This window comes from Pistacia vera, unplaced genomic scaffold (assembly GCF_008641045.1).
Source record: "Pistacia vera cultivar Batoury unplaced genomic scaffold, PisVer_v2 Contig1042, whole genome shotgun sequence".
NCBI classification, from domain to species: Eukaryota; Viridiplantae; Streptophyta; class Magnoliopsida; order Sapindales; family Anacardiaceae; genus Pistacia; species Pistacia vera.
This window is the reverse complement of record NW_022195074.1, coordinates 214,571-221,377: the sequence shown is the minus strand read 5'-3', so window position 1 is coordinate 221,377 and position 6,807 is coordinate 214,571. Positions and strand designations below refer to the sequence as shown.

At 35.3% G+C, this 6,807-nt stretch overlaps 1 pseudogene; it reads right to left on the bottom strand.

Moving 5' to 3' along the window:
* Nucleotides 1–6: 6 nt before the first annotated feature.
* LOC116126806 lies at nt 7–6,522 on the bottom strand (annotated as a pseudogene).
* Between the last annotated feature and the right edge of the window lie 285 nt (nt 6,523–6,807).

The window sequence follows — 6,807 nt, the reverse complement described above, 5'->3', positions numbered from 1 at the left end:
GTAACTACAACCACTTCCAGCCCCCCAAGCACGGGAACGTACATTATTTCTTTGTTCAGATGTGTAACCTAGCTCAAACATTAGAGGTTAAGCATGAATTGTGATCGAAATTGCATAAAGAAAGCAAGAGTTCTGATGGAAATTGCAGAAATGCAAAATGGAAAAACAGAAGCTTGACTTACAACTAAATAAACAGAAAGCATATTGCTTATATATCAACTAACTGGGAAGTTCAGATCAATAGAATACAAGGTAATAAAATGGTATCCAAAACCCTCTACAAGCAATGAAGTAAGTTCTCAACAACCTTTTTTTTTTCTTTTAATTGTAGCCATTGACATGAATCTTGTACTTCAACTTGGACAGTGGGAGACAAGGCAATTCTAAAAAATCTAGACATTATAACACAGAAATAAAAATGTAGATTTGAGCATTTATAGTATTAGTTCATTTCTTTATAAGAAAATCATAGACTGAAAAAAAATCAAACGATGAAGTACTGATAGGGCCATATAAAATGTGTAGAGCACTCCTAAAAGTATTACACAAATTTTAGGCAAAAGACCATGCCTTCCCCTATAAATGATGATAAACATGACTGTCATATCTTCAACTCGAAGGCCCAACATTGCAACTTCTCTATAAGATAAGTATCCACAAATCACAGGTTTCATCGTAATACATTTACATGCTTTTAAGATTATGCAAATATTATAGCGAGGTCAACACAATTAGCAATGTGAATGACTATATGCCAACCATACCACAATTTTGTATTATAGATCTCTTAACCATGAGTACACACTACCATAAGCTTCTCAAAGGACTGATGAACGAGCCTAGAATAGCTCATGTTCTGACTATGTCTTGAAAATTAGTACTTAGCTGATATAATGATCTTTTCTGGGTAATTTGCAACAACAGAAAGAGAAGGCTTTTTTATGCTTAAGGAGAGGAAGACACCTTTGTTCTTGTGCATAAAGTTTGGTCTTTTGCTTCTCTTTTTTATGTTTCAGTGTCAAAGAATTTCAAGATAATTCTTTCATCTTCATAAATTTTACCTGGGAGGGATTCAAGGTAAATACATATATGTCAGAATAGGTCATGTTATTGAGAGGGGTGGTATAGATGGCTTTTTGATTGTTTTCAACTATGCACATTCTCAGCACAGAGATCACTTAAATCGTTTTGCTTCCATAGGCTAGGCATATTTAAGTGGACTAAGTGGGAACTTCTGTAAATTCTCCTTTCTATTAATAATATTATGAAGGTCTATTGTCAAAACAGACACACACATGTAAAGAAAAAGATGGAGTAATGGGGATAGAAGTAGAGATTTGATAAGGACAGTTCCCTGTTTGGATTATGCAATAAGTTTGAGCAAAACAAATTTTCCATCCATATATAGACCCTTGGAATCATTCCCAATAGTCATGCAATCCCATGGTTGAAAATACAAATTGGATATATTTTCCAAACAGTAGCATATAAACAAAATGAAGTTGGGAAAAATATGGACTAACAATCTTGAGGAGGTAGTACTCGGATTGTAGCACGAAGCTCGTGAATAGCAGGAGGAGGAGGAGATGCAGTCGGGCGGCAGTAGCCCGTGTGCATGAGAACTGGAAAACAAGATGCCCAGATCAATTCTAGAATTTAGACAGCACCAAATTTTAATATTCATACATCAAAAAGATAATTTCTGATCACTTATTCAAAGCACCACATACCAGCAACAAGATCAGAGTCATCTGTGTAAATATCAGTCCCCCATAGCTGGCCGCCTCTGACCTGAACATAATTAACGTAGGTAACTGAGAAGTGTCCTAACAACATTAGCTGTTGTCAATGCTAACAAAAGTTTGGATTAACAAAATGCAACATGTAACGCTATAATTAGCTGCAGTGAACTGTACTACTTCTGCAGTAACTTAAAAAAAAGGAAGAAGGGAGAACTGAAAAAATTAATGCAAGAGAGCTAAGGACTCCACCTGCCCTTTAACTCATTGACAGAAAAGTACAAACACCAGAGAACCTTATGTAATTTTGGAATACTTTTCAAGCATTTAAAGCACTTGTTGATAAGGGAAAAAGAAATTTCCAAAAGTTTCAAACATCTTGCGATCAAAACATCTCATTGTTTATTAATTGACCTAAAAGATAGCAACACAAACACATCCAAAATATCTGTAATAGGAAAGAGGATAGATTTACCACGGGAAAAAGAATATCACATACTAAAAGTTTACAGATTCTTTATCCATTCCAGATTAATATGAAGTAGATTGATCTTACTTGGCGATTTGTGGCAGTAACATGCTCAGCTGGTATCCGGATTTCAAGAGTGGGACCATTACTAGAACTTTCACCATTTTTATCAGCTTGAGATGCTTCATATTCCTTCCATAACTTTACCAGTTCTTGCATGCACTCACCAACTTTATAAACAACAGAAGATACTTCGGATTTACCTGAAACACAAACAAAAATAAAATGTACAACTGTAGAAGAAAAATTATTTAACTCCAAAACCATAATGACGAAAAAATTTCTGCTCCATCACCGAGCACAAAATGATCAACTTCACCAAATAACGAAAGTTCAAAAGTGCAAATATCAAGTTATGATGCAAATTGCACAAGAACGAAGGAAAAAGCTGTATAAATCATTCTTAGAGTCTATTTAAAAAGCCAAAAGTTAATGTGGGATGAGCTCAAATCTATAAGTTTTTTAACTGATTAAAAATTATACTTACTCAAGTGCATGCAAAAAGAGAAAACAAAAGTTTAAAAAAAATTGAAGATAAACTATTTACAACTTACAACCAAGAAAGTATTGACACAAAGTCTTGGAATTTTTAAAATAAAATGGATTAATTCAATCCATCACAGTCTTTCAGTTAACTAATTCTCAATCACCAGATGACCAACCAGATAAGTCAAAATTGTATAACAATACAAATTGCTATAAACACACATATCTTTGCAATCTCATTAATCTTCTTCCAGAAAAATAAACTCTACCCAGGTTATCCTGACATTCAAAACAAGCAAACACTGCTCGAGCTCAACAAGAGGGAAATGCACGGCTTACCATGATTTCTGCAAAAGAAAGAAAGGAGAAACAATTTCAGTGAGCATCATAATAAGAGAGGGTATACATCAGATTTGATGTGCATAATATAACCAATCACAACTAAATTGATGATATTCCAAATAAGTCAAGGATAATATTCCTAAATAAGTTGAGGATGAAGGCATCCACAAACTACAATTTTCAAGCTTATAAAAAATTCTTACCTAAACCTCAGTCATGGAAGAGTAAACATTGGGGTGCATTTATTAATTTCTTATCAAAAGGTTCATACCTTTTACAGGAGAAAATTTTTTATTCTCCATCCCTTCAAAAATTCTTACCACTACAGTATTAAATTATTGAATCTTAGGATTAAATGAGAAGATTACCATTTCTTGAAGGTGATGTGAAAAACATGAAACTGCAATGCCAAAACAGCTAAGAGTATGCATTATGCATTGATTTGGCATTTTTACAGAAATACCACCACTTCTTAAAGTTAATATAATAGTTTCTAGTCTCTGAATACAACCTACCAGTAACCTTTTGGACATCCTCAAGCATATTAAGTTACTTATTTCACTTATATTATCGATCATGTGCCAGTTGCTTGTCAGAATTACACTACATTGGCCTAAACTGCATTCAGCCGATTACATCACAGAACAGAACTAATGATACAGATAGTGACTCCAAAACCATAAAACAATTGGCTTATAAGACTGAAGAAATATCTTTCAATTGTTATTGTGTACTGCAACACTAAATAGATCCAAGATTTTCTAGAAGTGGTCCCAACGTATTATAATGCAAACCAGATGTCAGCAGAGTTCTACAGTGAGTGTAGTTTCAAGCAGCGGTTGACTTTTGAGTAATCTTTTTCTATACACTTAATTCTTAAACCAAGATAAATGCTCCTTCATAGTACTTCAAGGAGAATGCCCAATATAGCCTTCCAGAAAGTTACAAATTTTAAAATAAAAATTTCAAAGCAAACAAATACAACTTCCTTCCTGGCTTACAAATATTTAAAGCACTCTTTGAATTTTTAGGACAAACAGCCATTAAGGGTGAGGGTTGCAACTCCTGTTCATCATCCAATAAGAAGTATTTGGTGGGGTTATTACAAATCTCACTTATACCCAACTAATAATAACTCCTCTTCATGACTTTCACATTAATAATTCTTTTTCTTCTACTTCTTCTTCTTCTTTTATGGACAAAGAGTTTTGGTCTTGACCAGGTATTCGGAGCGATTTTTTGGGTAAGTCCCACTCTTCAGCTCATGTTTGCATATAGTGGCTTCACTCACGAGCTGGGTCCAAGCACTTGCACACACCATTCCAAACTTTTGCAATTACACCAGGTAATGCCCTCTAATTGATTCAAGTGTGTAACAACAATCTTAAACTCAAAATCCAAGTAACTAGAGCTAATGATTACAGTGAAACCAATTTTTCTAAGAAATATAAAATAAACTTCATTCCCAACTACGGGTCTTTAAAAACAATTATTCTAAAAGCTAGAAAAGGGCTATTGATTAAAAAATTCCTGCAGACAAAACAGCAGAGCATAATGGTGATTGCAATAACTATAGCAAGATGTTACACCAAAATTTGAGTTGCAACATATAAATATATTAATAAATAAAATAAAACAGTAAATATATATCAATGATTGACCATATCAGGAGTAAAATTTTTGTAACTGACTGACATCTCACCCATACATATATCCTTTTTCTAATCTTTTCAAATTACTTAAGGTACAAATTATTGCTAATATTTGAGAAAAAACAACATTGGATAACCACATTGATATCACTCCAACTCAGTTACAGAATTTGTATCCAGTAAGCCATATATGATTACCCTCTAATGAAATAATAGAGACTCAAAAGTGCAGGAAAGTTTTGATAACAGAAAATCAAGTAGGAAAGAGGAAATAATTGAAAAAAGAATTAACACCTATGGATAGAACTTAATGGGAAGGACGTTATGAACAGAACTCAAAAAATTATTAGAGCAGAAGGAAGGGATGTGTTACCCTATCTAGCACTTAACTCTATAAGAGGCATGCGATTATTTTTAGCGTTACTAAAGTAAGCAATTCAGCAATATGAAAAATTAAAAAAAATCTTGAATCTAATATTATCTTCACTCCGAACAATAAAACAGAACACGTACCAATAATGGAAAGAATAATTTTGTCCTCTCAAATTTAACTTTAGCAATAATGATTTGTCTAGTCACGGCAGATATTCTAAGGCACATTTCTACACCATATATGCAAAATAATGCAATACATATCATTTAAACAAATATGCTTGAAATCAGGAACAAAAAGAAAAAGTAAAGTATACCCTTCATTATCCTGAGCACAAGACCTAAAGCGAGGCTCACGGTTCCCAAATTGAGGGCTACCTCTAGGTCGCAGCATCCTCTTACGTTGCTGGACTCCATGATTAAAAGGTTCTCTTTCCCTTTCTGTAACTCCTTCTCCATCATCAGATTCTTTATCATAGCACCTACTGCGCTTTTCAGGTCTATCACCTTCCATATCAACCTCTCTTTCTCTTCTCCTGTCTTTGGCTTCCCTATCAACATTTTTCCAGCTATCAAGTTCTTTTGGTTTCTTTTGCTCTGATACGAGATTTTCCTGCTCTAGTGGTGGCACTTTGAATGATCCGTCTCCCAACTCCTTCTCGTTGTGCATACCCATACCCTCTTTCTCGACTCCATTCCATGATTCTCTCTTGATATGATCTTTTTCCCTGTCTTTCTGTCTCTCCTTGTCTTTAGAAAGATCCTTCTTATCCCTCTCCCATTTTGCTGATTCTCTCTCGTCCCTAGTTGATTCTTTGTACTCACTACTAATATACCTACTTGCATACTGCTCCTACGATCACTTCGTTCCTTATCTCTGTCTCCCCAATCCCGATGCTTTGAATCCTCCTCTTTCTTCCTTCTCTTTAATCTATCCTCACCTTTGAATCAACTCTATTCTCCGCACAGCCTCGTTTGTTTCCATGTAATCTCCCTTCATGTTACTGAACGGTCTTTGACTGAATGGCTTTCCAACCCACACTGGGCCTGAAACTACCACGTGACCATGGATCTGTGCCAGCTGGTGTTTCAGAACTTCTTTTCCCCTAAGGTAATCTTTGGTCTTTCCAGTTCAAGAGACATTCGTAGCAACATAACCTTCTTTTCACCTGGCACACTCTTTAGATCACCATAACTCCCTGTCAATTTGCTCTTTATGTCATCACCTCTACTATCACATTTTGCATCCTTTTCCCCTTTAACACTTTGAGCACCCTCTTTCCCTCGCCAGAGGATTCCCTGGTTTCCATTTTTTGATTATCCTTCGAATCCCTTGATTCCAGCCTGCTTCCGAAGAAGGGTGATGAGAATCTGGATGTGAACATTCAAGAAGATGATGCATCCTATAAGTGGAGTGCAAAGAGATCTTCTCTCTCATATCACGAGATTCAGACCGCGGAAATTTCCCCGCCGAGCATCTTGCCCCACGTCATAGGCGGATGGTGGTATTCTTTGCCACCACAGAAGATGTCAACTTCGGATATGTACCTGTATCTTCAAGTGATGGATATTTCGATGAAGAGAATGACCACCATCTTCATGGATTTTTTTAGGAGCACCACTCATAACGAAAATCCCGAACAATTACTGCTAGAATATTCAAAATCAAAAGAATTTCCTTCTGTCC